Raw genomic sequence first — 18,845 nt, forward strand, 5'->3', positions numbered from 1 at the left:
GAATTTTGGACCACTCTTCCTTTGCAAACTGCTCCAGGTCTCTCTTATTGGAAGGGCGCCTTTTCCCAACAGCAATTTTAAGATCTCGCCACAGGTGTTCAATGGGATTCAGATCTGGACTCATTGCTGGCCACTTCAGAACTCTCCAGTGCTTTCTTGCCATCCATTTTTGGGTGCTTTTTGACATATGTTTGGGGTCATTGGCCTGCTGGAAGACCCAAGATCTCGGACGCAAACCCAGCTTTCTGACACTGGGCTCTACAGTGCGACCCAAAATCCTTTGGTAATCCTCAGATTTCATGATGCCTTGCACACATTCAAGGCACCCAGTGCCAGAGGCAGCAAAACAACCCCAAAACATCATTGAACCTCCACCACATTTCACTGTAGGTACTGTGTTCTTTTCTTTCTAGGCCTCATTTCATTTTCGGTAAACAGTAGAATGATGTGCTTTACCAAAAGCTCTATCTTGGTCTAATCTGTCCACAAGATGTTTTCCCAGAAGGATTTTGGCTTACTCAAGTACACTTTAGCAAACTGTAATCTTGCTTTTTTATGTCTCTGTGTCAGCAGTGGGGTCCTCCTGGGTCTCCTGCCATAGCGTTTCATTTCATTTAAATGTCGACGGATAGTTTGCGCCGACACTGATGCTCCCTGAGCCTGCAGGACAGCTTGCATTCCTTTGGAACTTGTTTGGGGCTGCTTATCCACCATCTGGACTATCCTGTGTTGCAACCTTTCATCAATTTTTCTCTTCTGTCCACGACCAGGGAGATTCGCTACAGTGCCATGGGTTGCAAACTTCTTGATAATGTTGCACACTGTGGACAAAGGCAAATCTAGATCTCTGGAGATGGACTTGTAACCTTGAGATTGTTGATATTTGTCCACAATTTTGGTTCTCACGTCCTCAGACAGTTCTCTTCTCCTCTTTCTGTTGTCCATGCTTAGTGTGGCACACACAGACACACAATGCAAAGACTAAGTGAACTTCTCTCCTTTTTATCTGCTTTCAGGTGTGATTTTTATATTGCCCACACCTGTTACTTGCCCAAGGTGAGTTTAAAGGAGCATCACATGCTTGAAACAATTTTGTTTACCCACAATTTTGAAAGGGTGCCAATAATTTTGTCCGGCCCATTTTTGGAGTTTCGTTTGACATTATGTCCAATTTGCTTTTTTTCCTCCCTTTTTTGTTGTGTTCCAATACACACAAAGGGAATAAACCTGTGTATAGCAAAACATGTGTTCCTGCAATACTTTTCTGTGAGAAATACTTGATTTTCTGGAAAAATGTCTGGGGTGCCAACAATTTCGAGCATATATATATATATATAAGTATTTAGATTACCTTGCTAGGCCCCAAACATGGGACAAATCTTATTTCCTGTTTCAGCCTAACCCAAGGCCATCAACAGGCAGTAGTCACAGCAGTGATTGCTAACAAAGAATTAAAGGGAGACTGATATGCTGTGACTACTGCCTGTTGATGGCCTTGGGTTAGGCTGAAACAGGAAATAAGATTTGTCCCATGTTTGGGGCCTAGCAAGGTAATCTAAATACTTAACAAACATTTAACACATATCTCCCTTGCTTCTCAGCTAACAAAGCGAGAAAGAGCCAGTGGCCTAAAAGGTTAGAACAATTGCCTAAGGTGCCTTGCTAGGCCCCAACCATATATATATATATATTGTTATTGCTATTATTATTGCCTTATCATTTCAAGTTTGGCTTTAAAGCCTAATTAGAAAAGGAGAAGCTCAGATACAAAAATAGGCCAGTTGCTGAGCTTATTCTCTCTGACATCCACAACACAAATAGTCATGGAGTTGCTGAGCGTAGCAGCTGGGCAGAAGAAATGCCCCATAGTAGAACTGCCAGCCAACTGGAGCCCAACAGATTATTCACCTCTGGAGGTCCATCTTCCATATGCCATGGATTGCCCAGATGGGCAATTCTGTTACAAGAAATGGGAAAACTTTACTTGCCTGCCACAACACCTTGGACTGCTTTCAGCCTACCTTAGCAGCAGATTTCCTGTGAGACAGAAGGTCCACTGGGAACACATATCCTCAAGAAATAAGCAGAGCAAGGGCACTATGGGAATGAACCCAATGTGAGCAGACTTGGGGTAAAATTGGGCTTCAGTTTTTCTTGTGACAAACTGACCAAAGTGCATCAAAGCTGCCTGGTACCATCCTTCCTGCTAGCAGAGAATCCTTCCTGTTGCAGGAATTGGGTATGGCTAGCCTAAAGAAAAGAAACACTAAGGATGGCATGATAACAATATTCCGGTATTTGAGGGGCTGCCACAAAGAAAAGGGGTTCAACTTATTTTCTGAAGCAACACAAGGAACAATGGATGGAAAGTAATCAAGGAAAGAAGCAACCTGGAATTAAGGAGAAACTTCCTAACAGTGAGAAGAATTAACCAGTGGAACAGCTTGCCTTCAGAAGTTGTGGGTGCTCCATCACTGGAGGTTTTTAAGAAGAGACTGGACAGCCACTTGTCTGAAATGATATAGGGTCTTCTGCTTGAGCAGGGGACCTCCAACAACCCTTCCAGCTTTATTCTGATTGATTGATTGAAATTTGACAATGAAAGGGAAAGAGAGAGAACTACATCTGGGGACTTGTTGATATCTTAAAATAATATCTTTGGCTGCAATCCCTTATAAACCTATCTGGAAACTGATCTCAACCTATAAAGACTATTTTTTTTTCTGAATAAACAAGCTGACTTATGTCTACATTATTATTTGGCATATACCATAACGTTATGCTTACTGGTTTTATTGTGTTCTCCCCCCCACATTTTTTAAACTTATTATAACACAATAAAAATTAAGGAACTGATTCTGGAATATATAGTCAGTTCTCGGTGACTAAGCCAGTTTCTAGTTTATGTGGCAGTGTAATTATGTAACATCTGGTTTATGAGGTTTGAGAAGATCATTTGAAATAGTATCAGAGTAATAACCATAGCAATGAAACAGACCTGCATCTGCACAGCATACAAATGAGTATCTCTCTTTCATTTTTAGGAGGGAGGGGGGAAGTGTTCCTGAAGATAATTTAGTTTTCTGAAACATTTGCTTTAGCTACATGTACACATTGGGATTCCAGATTTTAAAATAGTAATGGCAAAAATAGTACCAATAGCAATTGGCACCTTGGGTGCAATTCCAAAAGATCTTGAGCATAGCCATCAGTCAATTGCAAAAGGCAACTTTCGTTGATACAGCTTACATCCTGCAATGATACTTTTAACACCACCAAATAACAATATCTGCCTATCCCATTTCCTTGGAATGGACTCAGTAAGTAAACAAAAATGTCACGTCCAGTCTAAATATCTTCCTGACTATGCAAATAATAATAATAATAATAATAATAATAATAATAATAATAATAATAATAATAATAATAATAGTAGTAGTAGTAGGAGGAGGAGGAGTAGGAGTAATAGTAATAGCTAAAGGACTCCCTTGATATTTTGAATTTATCAGATTTGAACACCCTAATTTTACAAAAAAGACCATCTTGCTTCGAACTGCCTGTATCCTTAAGGGTTACCTTAATAATTCTTAGTTCCTTGGTTAGGACTTGAATTATTACATTTTCTCCAGTCTTAGTCTATGAATCTAATTGCAGATTACTCACTCATAATAATGTAATAATAAATAAAGGCAGCTTTTCTCCTAATAGCTAACATCCCGCAACAATAACCTTTAAGACCATCAAACACGTACATCTGCCTATCCCAAGATCTTGGGAAGGACTTGATAGGTGGATAAAATGGCAAATCCAGTGATAACATCTGGCTGACTGTGTGTCAAAACGTAATTAAATATACAGGGAATTGACCCTATTTAGACTGGGATTAGAGCCAGGAGGATTACTCAAAAATGAAAAAAGATATGCTGCGTGTATACTACTTGGTTCTTTGAGAAAGATTGTATCCTTGCTTGTCTGGAAGAATTTGATTTATTCTATACTTTTGGATTAACACTAAAACGTGATTTAAAAGAGCTGTGCAGTTTATTTGTTCTGATTCACATGATAATGAAGTAGGAGTATAATCTTAAATTTTTCTTGGATAAAATAATTACATATTGGCAGATGATTGTAATTGTTGAACATAACAGATACTATTACAATATATTTGTGCACATGTGCTTTGTGCTCTGCCAGGTTCAGTCCCAGACCATGATAATTAATGGTCACACTTATCTTAGCTTTAACAAACAGCATCTTTGCTGTTTGTTTGAAAGGGGTTACTTCAGAACAAAAAGATAAAGGTAAAGGTTTCCCCATCCACTCATGGCTGTGTCTAGCAGGCAGTGCTAATCTTTGTTTCCTAGCTGAAGGGATCCAATGTTGTCTGAAAATGCTTCTGTGGTAATGTGACCAGCATGCCAAGGTGCATGGAACGCTGCTACCTTCCCACTATTTTCTATACCTATTTATCTACTCACATTTGCATGCTTTTGAACTGCTAGGTTGGCAATATCAATAGCACTTAGATTTATATACCGCTTTACAAGCATCAGTGCTTTACAACCATCAGTCAGCAGAAGTAGCCTGCAGTACTGCATTCTAACCACTGCACAACCACCAAGGAGATGGGGCAAGAACAGGAGCTCACCCTGTCCCATGGTGCATGGGTCTTGAACTGCCAACCTTCAGGTTGACAAGCCCAGAGTCTTAACTGCTAGGCCACTGGTCTCCAACATTTGTGGCTTGGTGGCCCAGCAGCTTGATTTGCATGAATGGCAGGCTGACATGCATTTGCATGTGTGTGCAGCTCGACTTGTGCAAGCCAGGTATATGTGTACACATGTGCTGGCCCGCCGCTTGCATGCCAACCTTCTATTGGTGTGGCCCAGTTTTGAATAGGCCACGGCCCAGTAGTGGGCCATGGGCCAGGGGTTGGGTACCCACTGTGCTAGGCCACCATTTTTGTTTACTTCAGAACAAAAGGGTGGACTAACAAAATTTACCCCCAAACCCTATGTAGTGTCCTGATTCAATGAGTGGAAGAAAAACTTTAGAACTAGAAATACAGATATACAGACATAGATATGTCTTCATGTTATTCCATTTCATTGTAACAACTTTATACAAATCACACAAAACAAGTGAGCTACGGAAAGTAAAATCAATTAAAGATGCAGCATATAGAAAAAGAAATACTTTACAGATCAATCTAGATTGCACCAACCATTCATTATATTTTTATACCTTTCTATCTTTACAAACCATCCTTGATTCTGCCGTATCAATGCACCAATTCATAAGTTGCCTTTTCTTCCTTGAAATACTCATTTCTTCATTTTTAAGAATCTTAACTCCATTCAGCTGAGTCTTCTTTTTCTTCTCTGCCCACTCACTCTTCCACAATTATTCAACACCCTTTTATTCTTTTCTAAATCTCTGTTTTATAATACAATTCTTAGGCAACCCAACTTATTTTTAATCTTCTCCTGACATACACAGTCATTGTTCGTGTATAATAAAGTGAACACAAACTTGCTCTTTTACACAACCATTTTCACTTTGTTCAAGAATATTCATTTCTACTACCTTTCCATGAGTATTTGTACTTTCTAATATTTCACCACTTATTTTCCCACTTTTAGTAAATTGTCTATCCAGGAAAAAACATTAATCTGCTTGCTTAAAGGCTGGGGTATTGTGGTTGTTGTTTTTTTGCCATTTAAATATAACTTTCAATTGATCACTCTACCGTATCTTTCCTGACCAAAAAAGGGAAACTATTTTATTCATTATTTTTCATTGCCAAGTACCACTTTGGTGGCAAGGTAACAATGTTTCCATACATCTCGACAAACAGTCATCTTTGTCTTTGGACAATGCTGGCTCCCTCAGCTAAGAAATGGAGATGAGAACCACCCCCTAGAGTCACACACGACTGGACAGAGGAAACGTTTACTTTTACCTTTATCATTGTTAGAGGGTAGAAGCAATAGAGTTCCTGTCTCCCAGGGATTGTGTCCTTACAAACAAAACTGGGAGGATGGAAAAAGTCAATTGGGGTTTTGTGGTGGTTTCTCCCATTCTGTGGGATGTCATTTTTCATTGGTAGGAAATCACTTCCCTTGGCTCCACCCCAACATCTAGGTACTGTAAATAGCATGCAGCCATCTTTGGAAATGATTAGAAGAAAAAGCCTTGCTCCTCTCTCTGTGCAGCCACATAGCAAGGAGATGAGGCTTGAAGCACGAAGTTTTGTTTTCCTGCATTTACCAACCATGTGTTCTTTTGATCCTTCTTTTCTCCATCCTTCCCAGCTCCAAGGAGACTAGGTGAGATGGGGAGGAGGAGTCAAATGGAGACTTAGTCTAGAATACCTATGAGGATGAAGTCCGAATGCTGCCGAACCTTACTTAGTCTCTCTCAGATGCAAACCACCAGTCTAAGTAGATTACTATGTAAAGGCTTGAGCAATAAAATAGCTAGTGGAACTCTTCAAATATGGCTCTTCTTATTTGTGCCTAACATTCTGTTAACTTATGCGGTGAAACCATGTCTACATGGAAGGGTCCTTATAGTGTTCCAACAACACTTAATCTCTTGCAGGATTTGGAAGATAAGTTTTGTTTTCAATATAATCCATGATCTGTCATAAGTTGTGCCCAAAGCTTTTTTGCATCTTTAATCAGCTGATCACCCCTACATTAAAAGACTGAGTATGAGCTCCCCAAGTGGTTATGTTTCCCAAAGTTACAGACTAAAATATTTGCAGTATCCTTGCTTAAACAATACCATTTCTTGGTGCAATTCCGTTAAATTTTAGGTCCGTAGGAAGGGTTGTCATAGCAACTGAATAGAGAGAGCAGGGAGAGATTAAAAGGAAGGGAGGAAGTTCATGTGATGTTCCAATATGTTTCCATCAATCTTCTTTAATTTTGAAATAAAACTCTAGTCCCTTTCTTGTCCTTGAAGTTAGGAACTATTTCTGTTCGGTGAATATTTATGCCTCTTTTTCTTTTTATGTGACCTATCATCGAAATGACAGTTGCTAAGTATACTTAGAAAGAGTTGGCAGTATTGAGAAAAACAATAGAGAAAATATAATACAGTTGTTAATGGCTTCTACTTAGCATTTCCCATGTTATTTTTTTATATATATATATATGTATATATGTATATATATATATATATATATATATATATATATATATATATATATATATATAAAAGACTTCCACAACATCGCTCTAGTGGACACTTCCTTCCTCCTCCTTTTTCTTTAGGAATGGTTTTGTTTTTGTTTTGTTTTGTTTTAATAAAAATTAGCAATAATTCAAGAGGCTCGCTTGAAGGGTCTAGCCTACAGATGAGGTCTAATATACTAGTTTCTTTAGTTTAAGAAGAAGGAAAAATGTTTCTTTCTTTCCTTGAATAAAAAAAAATGTCAATCCCCAAATACTAAAGAACTCCTGAAAGCTTGGCATTCTGACAAATCAGCCATCAATAGACACCTAGCGATAAACCCTTATCTACATGCCATTTAAAAAACGTAACCACAAAGTCTTATATTCCGAGTCTCACTATTTTCTTATTTGCTTGTTCACTTATTTAAGAAAATTTATATGGCCGCCCAGTTCACTCTGAATAACTCCAGGTGTCTTACTAAGATAAAAAAAAAACCAATATAAAAAACCAATAAAAAGCAATAATTCCCCAACACCCCTGGCAACAACAGTCAATCAGTCAAATAAACCACTTGATGGGCTCCAACCTGCTCTGGGTTCCCCAGGCCTGTTGGCAAAACAAGGTCTTCAGGACCTTGCGAAAGAGTGTCAAAGTGGGAGCCAATCCTATGTCTCAGGGATGGCAGCTCTGGCCAAACAACAGAATTCTAGCAAGGAAAACCAATTGAGAGCCTCCATGGGCTTTTGGATTCCTTCCCTTTCCAAGTAAGATACATTAAGCAGCAGTGTCTGATTGTCTTCTCTGGACCAGGTGATCAGCTATCAGAAGCTAGGCTTATAACCTCTTCCACTGGATAGTCAACTGTGTTTTGTTATAGATCTCAAATGCTCAAGGGCGATCTCTGAGGCTTATGCTTGGACCAAAGTGCAAATTTTCTATCCCTATATTTAAATTTGTGTGTGTGTGTGCGCACGTTCTGATCCAATTGTGAAGGATAGTGGGCAGGTTTCCTAAAGCTCTGTTTGGTGAGCCTAATGCTTGTGATCCACAGAGTTATGTTTAGTCTGCCAAGAAAAGTTGGAAACCTTTTTGCTTTGTGAAGCACACAGTAATCATGCTTTTATAAGAAACACTGTAAATCAAAGTGACAATTTAGTTCAACTAAATTAATAGATCACATCTGTGGAAGATGTATAGCGTGTCCCAAACACTTGCCTTTGTAAATTATGCACACCAAATAATCTGTTTTTATGTAAGACAATGTATGATTTGTATACTTGACAATTGGCTTAGGACTTCAGGAAAATTTGCAATAGTGGCGAACATCTGTAGCTCTAGTGTAGGATGAGGGTGAAGGTTCATTCTCCGAGCATGTGGGTTGGTTTCTGAACATTTTGTTACCAGACTAGGTAGCATCTTCAGCAAATCTAGCCTGGTAACGAAACATTCAGAAACCAACCCACAAGCTCTGAGAATGAACCTTCACCCTCAGGAAAAGCTGATTAATGTTTGATAAAACAATGCTCTAGTCCAGGGGTAGTCAATCTTGGCTTTTTTATGACTCGTGGACTTCAACTCCCAGAATTCCTGAGCCAGCATGGCTCAGCTTGGAAACCTCTCTCTTTCCCCTCAGCATGGCTGGCTCAGGAATTCTGGGAGTTGAAGTTCACGAGTCCTAAAAGAGCCAAGGTTGCCTACCCTTGCTCTAATCTAAAGAATGCTTTTTTGTGGAAAAAGATTGGCTAGAATTTTTAAATAACTATATGTAAATTAAATTTTGAAATAATAACATTACCAGATTTCCTTATAGCATTCAGTGAAAACTGGCTTTTATAGAGGTAGTTCTTGCATAGCGACTAAAATTGGAACCAGCAACCTGGTCACTAAGTGAAACCAGAACTGTGCTTATACTTCAGCTGGTTTTACTTATCTGCAAAGGTCAGACAAACAGAAATTTTATTTCAGTCATTGACCAATAAAAGATTTGCAGAGCTTGTAAATGGGAGGATTGGTTCCCATTTTCATCACCACTGTAAAGCGATTGCTAAATGGGACTACCTGTAAAATTATTTGTTCATAATTGGCATATAAGCTGAACAAAGAAACAAAAAAATCGTAATAGAAAGCAATGTTACTGAACCTAGAGGAATTTATATCTCTGGAGATTCTCAATCATTCAGGTCAGGTTGACCCAAAGGTGCTTTTAAAAGGTAAGTGGACTTTCTTAGTGGGTTTTTTTCTTGAAAACATTTCCCTTCTCATCCAAGAAGCTTCTTCAGTTCTGAACTGAAGAAACTTCTTGGATGAGAAGGGAAATGTTTTCACGAAAAAGAACATCAGAACACCAGTTGCCTTTTGAAAAGATCCTTTGAGACTAGGGGGATTTGCTTCTCTCTTAAAATGCCTAAGATAATATCACAGCTTTTAAAAATATGTTTGGACACAAAATATGCACTTCTAGAAAAAGTAGTTCCAAAAGACAATGACAACTTTATTAGTGTTTTAAATCAGAACAGAAATAGCACTGCAAACAATAAAGCATAACAACATGAAGAAACATAGTAAATGTCTATTGTTGTATCCTAGACAATGCAATTAGCTACTCACTTCCATAAGGAATACAAGTAGTATGTGGGGTTCTAGTTGCAATAAAACAAAAAATTAGCAGCTCAGTAAGTTCTTACTTCCTGTCAGAAGAGAGTATAAACTGTAATATAAATAACTTGGTGCCTTGGTGGAGCAGTGGGCTAATGCCTCCTTAAGTAACACCAGCTGCCTGCAATTAGTGCAGGTTCGCATCCCACCAGGCTCAAGGTTGACTCAGCCTTCCATCCTTCCGAGGTAGGTAAAATGAGGACCCAGATTGTTGGGGGCTATAAGCTGACTTTGTAATAATGCCGCTTGGGGTGTGTGTGAAAGCCCTAATAAGCAGGCATATACATAGAATGAAGGCTACTGCTAAGCTTGTAAGCCGCCCTGAGTCTTCGGGGAAGGGCGGGATATAAATGGGATTAAAATAAATAAAACTTATCTGACCTGTGCAGGGCTTTTTTTGTCATAGAACGTGCAGAACAGAGTTCCGGCACCTTTTTTGGATGGAACCTTGTAGGATAGGCAAGGCGGGTTGTATGACATGTGTGAATTCCGGCACCTTTTTCTTTTACATAAAAAGCACTGGACCTGTGAAATTAGTGAATAAAGGCAAAAATAATCTCATTCAAAAATCAGCACAACACTGAAAGATAAAAAGCACATAAGCACACAGATTAAAACAGCACTACTTAATGTGCGAGATAACCTACGGATAACCTAAACCCAGGCCTGGAAACAGAGCCAGATCTTAAGAGATGTCCAGAACCCCAAGAGAATAGGAACTATGCAAATTTTCAAGGGGTTATACCTCCAGAGGGCAGGGGCTGGAACAAAGAAAGTACACTTCTTTAGTCCCGTACAATGACAAAAATCAAACAGTCAACACAGAGCTCACCCACCCTGCCTGAATACAATGGAAAGACAGAAACAACTGGAGACAGATTACTAGGGCCATGATCAGCTTTATACTCAACTTAGATTATACTCAGAAGCCACTGGTGGCCAAATTTGGCCCAAGGTTCTGCCTCGGTTAACCTTTTCTAATAAGCAACCAAGTTGGAAGGCAATTAAAAGCAATTTATTAGAGTACTCTGATAAAGTGAAGTCTCCCTGTGTAAAGGAGAAGACCCATCTTACATGCCCTTTTAAAGTGAAGACATCAGAGAAAATGAAAGAGGAAAGGTGATCAGACAGGACAAAGATAACTTTCCCTTTGTATAGGCAATCCGTTACATGTAGTGAAACATGTTGCATATTTGCATCCCATAGTACCACACATGTTCATTAAAATGAAGTGTGACAACAGAAGGGGCATAAATTTTAGGATGTTAATAAGCAAAAAAGGTTATTTATTTTTATTTTTTATTTTTTTTATTTTTATTACATTTATATCCCGCCCTTCTCCGAAGACTCAGGGCGGCTTATAAGCTTAGCAGTAGCCTTCATTCTATGTATATGCCTGCTTGTTAGGGCTTTCACACACACACCCCAAGCGGCCTTATTACAAAGTCAACTTATTGCCCCCAACAATCTGGGTCCTCATTTTACCTACCTCGGAAGGATGGAAGGCTGAGTCAACCTTGAGCCTGGTGGGATGCGAACCTGCACTAATTGCAGGCAGCTGGTGTTACTTAAGGAGGCATTAGCCCACTGCTCCACCAAGTTCATGAGACAAAACAAATGCCAATTAGCCCTAGCTAGCTCTCTCTTCTCAGGAGACATTGTCCAGATAAGCTATCAATCAATTCATACAGCAGTAGGATAAAAAGTTTTCCTACATTCCAAGTCTGTAATGGTTTGATGGGCCAAGTGTTTGGTTCGAATTGACGAGGACTCAGAGTGGTTAACACTGAACGAGTTTATTGAATACACAAAGTCAACTGTCAAATGTCAGATGTTGCAACCCTTTTATAGAGAAAGCGTTTGAACTGTAACCAATACAAACAGTCTGTTTTCCCGCTCCTTGGTTGTGGCGTCCAATGATTGCACCTTATTTTCCCGCTTTAAACCTTGCAAAGCTGCACAGTGTTTGCAATCTCTTTCATGGCTTATTGCTAACTATTTACATACACAACACCCCTTACCCCCCAGTTGGTGTCATTTCTTTACAAAATCCATTAGGTATTTTGGTGGCCTATGTATTCTAGAAGGGTATCTGTTACTTTGGCTGCTAGGGACCCTTCTTCCTGGTTGACTGCTTGGCTGCTGGTTACCATGCTGGTTACTACTAGACCTGGGCTCAGGGTTACTGGCTTCAGATGTACTGCCTTGTGTATTAGGTTGTGTTTGGGATTCAGTTGTCACTGGCCTACTTCGCAGGGGTATTTCCCAATCAATTGGACTGAATTGTTGTTGATGGGCATCAGGAAATATGTCATCTTGCCCAACCACTACACCACTTTCTGGCCTAATGTTATCTGTACTGTTTGCCCTTACTGAGCTTTGGTCCCCCTCAGCTGGCACACACCCACTAGATCTTTTCCTCAGCTGGTCTATGTGTCTTTTACAGATCCTATTCCCTTCCCCCTCAATGATGTATGATAGGGGACCTAAGATTTCAGTTACCACCCCAGGAATCCATTTATCCCCTTGGGCGTAGTTCCTGGCCCAAATCAAGTCCCCCACTTCCAATGTTCTGTTAGGAATGTCTAATTCAATGTTTGGTTGGAGTCGGTCAGGGTGTAGTCTGTCCAACTTGGTCAAGATTTTCCTTCCCCACCTCATTTCAGCTGGACTTTTCCCTGTAGCCGAACAAGGGGTTGTGTGTTGAGCCAACAAGAACTCAGCTAGTCTCTGATGCCAGTCACCTCGAATGATTCTTTTAAGCGCGTCCTTCGTGGTCCTCACGTTCCTTTCAGCCAATCCGTTGGTGGAGGGGTGGAAGGGTGCAGAAGTCTTATGCTTAATCGAGTTGGCCTTGAGGAAATCCTGAAATTCAATAGATGTGAATTGTGGCCCGTTATCAGACACTATTAAATCCGGCAACCCATGAGTGGCAAAGAGGCCCCTTAATGCCTGTATTGTTCTGCCTGCCGTTACTGAACTGACCGGTACTACTTCTAGCCATCTAGAGTAGCTGTCGACCACTACAAGGAACGTTAACCCCTGGAAAGGTCCAGCGAAGTCAATATGAATCCTGGACCAAGGATTCCTAGCTAGCTCCCATTTATGTGTGCGGATGTGTTGTTGTTCAGGCCTGGAACGTTGGCACAGATGGCAATTGGCAACGCATTCCTCAATGTCTTGGTCCAATCCTGGCCACCACAAGTGACTCCTAGCCAGGGCCTTCATCCTTACTATTCCGGGGTGTCCCTCATGCAATTCAAATAGAATAGCTGATTTGTGGATTTCTGGAATTACTACACGAGTTCCCCAAAGTAAGCAACCCATATGAACTGATAGTTCATCTTTCCTTCTGAAAAATGGACTGTATTTTACGTCCGGGTTGGCGTTGGGCCAACCGCTCATGACCCAGGCCATTACTCTCCTTAAGATGAGGTCCTTATTGGTTGCCTCAGCTATGTCTTTAGCAGTTAGGGGCAGATCAGGAATATCTTGTAGGGACATTACTTGTCCCACTGGGGCAGGGTCCTCCTCTGTTGTGCTAAGGGGCAATCTGCTAAGAGCGTCTGCATGACCCATGTCCTTACCTGGTCGGTATTGGAGGGAAAATGAATATGCTGAGAGGAAAATGGACCATCTCAGCATCCTGGGAGACATAATTTGGGGAGTCTGTTTATCTGTGGTAAACAGTCCCAGCAGGGGTTTGTGGTCTGTCAGTATTGTAAAGTTCCTGCCATACAGGTAGTCGTGGAACTTTTTAACTCCTGCCACTATGGCTAAAGCTTCCCGGTCAATTTGAGCATAGTTCCGCTCTGCCTTGGTTAGTGTGCGGGAGTAGTAAGCAATGGGTCTTTGCATTCCCTGGGTGTCTAAATGGCTGATTACTGCCCCAACGCCATAAGGCGAAGCATCGCACGCCAGGTAGATTGGTCTGTTTTCTATAAAGTGGGTTACAGTTGAGCTACTGGAAAGGATATCTTTTAAGGTCTGGAAACTCGTTTTGTGCTTGTCTTGCCAATGCCAAGGGGTCTTCTTATCTAAAAGCCTGTGCAGTGGTTCTGCAATGGCAGCCTTATGTGGCACAAAAGTGTGATAAAAATTTACCAAGCCTAGGAAGGCCTGTAGCTCAGCCTTGTTCCTTGGTTCAGGCGCCCCTTTTATTGCTTTAATTTTTTCAGGGGTAGGGTGGACTCCGCTTTTGTCAATCCTGAACCCCAAAAAATCAGTGGATTTAACCCCTATGCTACATTTTTCCTTTTTTAATTTTAATCCAGCCTTTCTAAATCTACCCAGTACCTGTTCCAGTCGCTCTACTAACATTCCTTCATCTTTTCCAGCTATTAGGACATCATCAAAGTAAGGGCATACTCCAGGTATGCCCTTTAAGGTCCTCTCCATCACTTCTTGAAAGATGCCTGGAGCTGCTGCAATTCCAAATTGCAGTCTGTGGACTCGGAACGCCCCCTTGTGGGTAACAATTGTCTGTGCCTCTGCCGCCTCTTTGGAAACAGTCAACTGTAAGTACGCATGCGCCAAGTCGAGCTTGGCGAAGATGGCGGCGTCCTGGATCGTGGCGAGGACCTGCTTCACCGTCGGGACCGGGTAAGCATGCTTTTTCATTCCAATGTTGAGGGTCGCTTTGTAGTCGGCGCAGATCCTCACATCCCCATTGGGTTTGAGGGGTGTGACGATCGGCGTCTCCCACAAACCGCCCTCGACAGGTTCTAAAACTCCGAGGCCTACAAGCCGGTCGAGCTCGGCCTCGATTTTTTCTTTTAAGGCAAAAGGTACCCTCCGGGCCTTTAGCCTGATTGGATTTACTGAGGGGTCTAGGTTAAAATTAATGGGGGGCCCTTTGTACTTGCCTAGAGATCCATCGAATACGTCTGCAAATTCTTTGCAGACGGATTCGAGGGTCTTATTCCTAATCACAGAATTTATTCCCCCTATCCAAATTCCCAGGGCAGGAAACCAATTAAGCCCTATTAAGCTAGTCCTATTCCCCTCCGTAACTACCAAATCTAAGACCCCCTTAAACCCCTTAAAGTTTACTCTAAGGCTGGTCTTTCCTTTTACGATTATTGGACTTTTTTGGAAGTCCATTAATTGAATATTTGTTGGACTAAGTGGAATTCTTTTTCCGCTTAGTTGTTCAATTTTCTCCAGGGTTTCAGTGGAAATTATCGACACTGAAGCCCCAGAGTCGATTTCCATTCTGCAAGGAACCCCTTGCAGAAGGACTGTGATTTTTAATTTTCCGTCCGGAAAATTGTGCCCCCTTCCCTGCCGTTTCCGATTGACTCGGGCCACCTCCCTTAGGTTTGGAAATTTCGCCCGGGATCTAGGGGTCTCCTTGCCACTAGCATTGGGGGTTACCTTACCCTCTGGCCACACATCGACTTCATTCAGACGGGAGTCCCGGACGCGGTTTCTGCAGATGGCCTGGATGTGGCCGGTCTTGCCACAAGCCCTGCACTTGGCGGTGCGGAATCGGCAGGAAGCGCGGGGATGGTTGCCGCCACAGCTGCCGCATCGGTTCTGGGTGTCGTTGTCGCGCGGTCTGGTTGCGGTGTCCCGCCACGGTCGTTGTGCCCCGGTCGGTGGTCTTTGCGGTGTTGCGGGTTGTTGCCGGCGGCCGGGTTCGGGCCCCTCGCTTCTAAGTTGTCTGGGTGCCATCTTTCCAAATCGCCTGGAGACTTCGGCGATCTCTTCCTCCCACTGCTGATCCACCTCCCCGCAGTCCACATAGCCCTCTTGGTTAATTTCAGGTGCTGTCGCCATGCTACTGCGGGGGGGGTCGCGATACCCGGTTGACTCATACGTTAGGAGTTCGTCGAGCACTTCCTGTAAATCGCCGGTAGGTTTGGCGATTATTCTATTTTGTAATTGTTCATCGCGTAAGCCCAGCACGACTCTGTCCCGAATCCTAATTTCTAAATTATCGTATTTGCAACGTACTGCGGCTTCCCTGACGGCAGCGACGAATTTCTGTATGGACTCCCCCGGTCTCTGATTTCTCTTCTCGAAGATGCGCCGCCAAAAAAGTTCGGACCTTCGGGGAGTAAAGTGAACCTTTAGTTTTGCAAGGAGGTCGGCATAGGGCACGCTGGAGACTGGTTGTGGCTGGCACAGCCCGACAGCGACTCTGTAGACCGGTGTGCCGCAAATTGTCAAAAGTGCCGCCGCTTTTTTCCGGTCGTCGGTGATTCCGTTCACTAACAGGAATCCTTCGACCTGACCAATGTATTCTTCCCAATCTTCGGGGAAGTTAGGGTCAAATTCCTTCAGTGACCCGATTTGCGCCATTCGGAGAATTTTTTTTCCTATTCTGCCGCGGCCGCTCGGTTGACTGTGACTCGCTCTGACTTTGCCGCCTTCACGACAATTCTTCCTAATCTCTGGTCTTCTGTCAATCCCACCTTCGTCGCCAGTTGTTTGGTTCGAATTGACGAGGACTCAGAGTGGTTAACACTGAACGAGTTTATTGAATACACAAAGTCAACTGTCAAATGTCAGATGTTGCAACCCTTTTATAGAGAAAGCGTTTGAACTGTAACCAATACAAACAGTCTGTTTTCCCGCTCCTTGGTTGTGGCGTCCAATGATTGCACCTTATTTTCCCGCTTTAAACCTTGCAAAGCTGCACAGTGTTTGCAATCTCTTTCATGGCTTATTGCTAACTATTTACATACACAACACCAAGGGTATACAAACTCTTGTTCTGCTTTGGTCATAGCGGCTCAACAAAGTGCCATAACCTTGCTGAGCGCAAAGTGAATACTGCACGCATGCTAATAAAATTATGTTGTATCATCAAAGTGAATTGTTGCTATTGGTGATGCAGATTATGGTCACAACATAAAAGAGGTGCTTCAGAAGAGCTGATGGCACAGAAACAATACTTTGATATGATTCTGAAAAAAGAAAGGGTGACTGTTTTAATAAGTCATCTTGTTAAAGCAGCTTGACTTGTTTTACCCAGACTAACTGGAAAAAAGATTGGCTGCTTCAGAGATATGCTTTTGTACATTCTAAAGTGTCTTCTGGAGCATTTTTTCAGAACATTTTTAGATTGTTTATAGCCCTAAAATTTGCGTACAGTCCCAAGGCAGTAGAATTGGAATGAAGAGATGTAAGAATAGAGACGAAATATATCAGGCTGATAAAATAAACAAATTATTCTTCAAGTTCAATTACACCATTATTTAAAAGGATAAAATAATGAAGGGGGAAAAAGTAATATACTATCTATTTTTATGAGGAGGAAAAGCTCCATAATATTTTTTTAAAGTCACAGATAATTCTCCATTTTTTATAGTTTCACATTTTGAATATCAGATGTTGCAACTAAGAAATCTCTTGCTAATTATTCATTTGTTAATACCCTATTCTCTTCATTAATAGTGTCCAACTTTATTTTTTAAGACACATATTTGCATGTTTTCCATTACTGAACATCTCCCACCATCTCAGAAAACACACATGCACACAAATCTATACAATCACCAATTTCTTATCTAATAAAACCTGGGCTGTCATTTTCAGCTAAATCAGTCCTTGAGATTAATTCCTACTCAATAAATGTGTGCAGGTATCACATGTGTGTATTTAGGTATATATATTTTCCAGAAACCCAGAACTGTACTATTTGTACAGCATAATGGAGAGAACAGGAATGGAGAGTATTATTTAGGCAATAACACCTCAAGGATTTGTTGCTTTGCCTGGAAGCACTTTGCAATATGAAAGTTTTGTTTTTCCCAATTTGTTGTCCATTTGCAGAATTTATGACAAATTATTTTCTTTTATGATAAATTACTACCCAGGGGTCCTATTAGTTAAACACAATTTATTATGTTTGGAGAAGCTTTTTTATTTTTTAAAAAATTCTTATACTTAAAAAGAAATGAATATAGGTTGACCTGTTTTTCTGAGCTACTTCATCATATATGTTGTGCTCTCACTGATTCTGTTTACTTGGCTTCAGTTAGGCCTACAAAATTTATGTGTGGCCCTGCATTAAGGAAGTGTAAGATTTGGAAGAAAGTGTTGTCATATTTCTATGCCATCTTTATACAGCATATCCGGCTCTCAAAAAATGTTATTTATATTCTTAGCAAAGTTAGCATGTAATTGATTGAATAATGGATTCAAAATTTGCCAGTCACTATTACTAGTAACTTATCATATACTGTAATTTTTTGAACTGAAAGCCTCCATTTGAATAAGAGCTGATTTTCAGAATCAAGATAAAGGAAGATTCTGTTAGATAGGGCAAGAATAATTCCCAGCTTCACCTGTTAAAAAATTATTTTAAAGAATCTCTCAATTAAAAAAAAAGAAAGTGAAGCAGATATGTTACAAAGCAAAACATCTATTACTAACATGATTTTGTTTACAACCAAGGATTTAAAAAAATAAAAAGTATTTATTAGCTGCCAGTCTAATGCTTTATTTGAAAGTGGAGCAATTTAAATCGGGGTGGGGTGGGGATCAAACTAAGTTAAGCTTAGTTGTAGAAAGTATTGTGGTGGCCAAGAGAGGATGATGAAGATGAGCCTCAACTGTTAGTCTTGTGGTCCCTGGCTGTTTGTACAGGTAGTCCCCATTTAGTGACTACAGTTTGGAAGAGATGTAATAGCCGTCTTCAAATATTTGAAGAGCTGTAACAGGAAGGACTGTGGATTTTTCTCCATAATTCTCAAGGACAGGACACAGAACACTGGATGGAAGGTTTACAGACTGAAATCAGACTTCAAGCAAGGAGGAATTTCCTACCTGCGTAACTTCCTAACCCTGAATTAGGATCAGCCTATCACTGGATATTTTAAACAACAATTGGTAAGTCATTTGTCAGGGTTGGTACGTGGATTCCTACCTGAACGGGGATTGAACTAAAAAAACCTGCAAGGTCCTTTCCAACTCTATGATTCTACTAGAGCAGTCATTTGAAAATAGGCTACCTCCCAACCTAGCCTCCAAATTCCAAAATGTTCACCTGACCCCAA

Source organism: Vipera ursinii (genome assembly GCF_947247035.1).
Source record: "Vipera ursinii genome assembly, chromosome: 5".
NCBI classification, from domain to species: Eukaryota; Metazoa; Chordata; class Lepidosauria; order Squamata; family Viperidae; genus Vipera; species Vipera ursinii.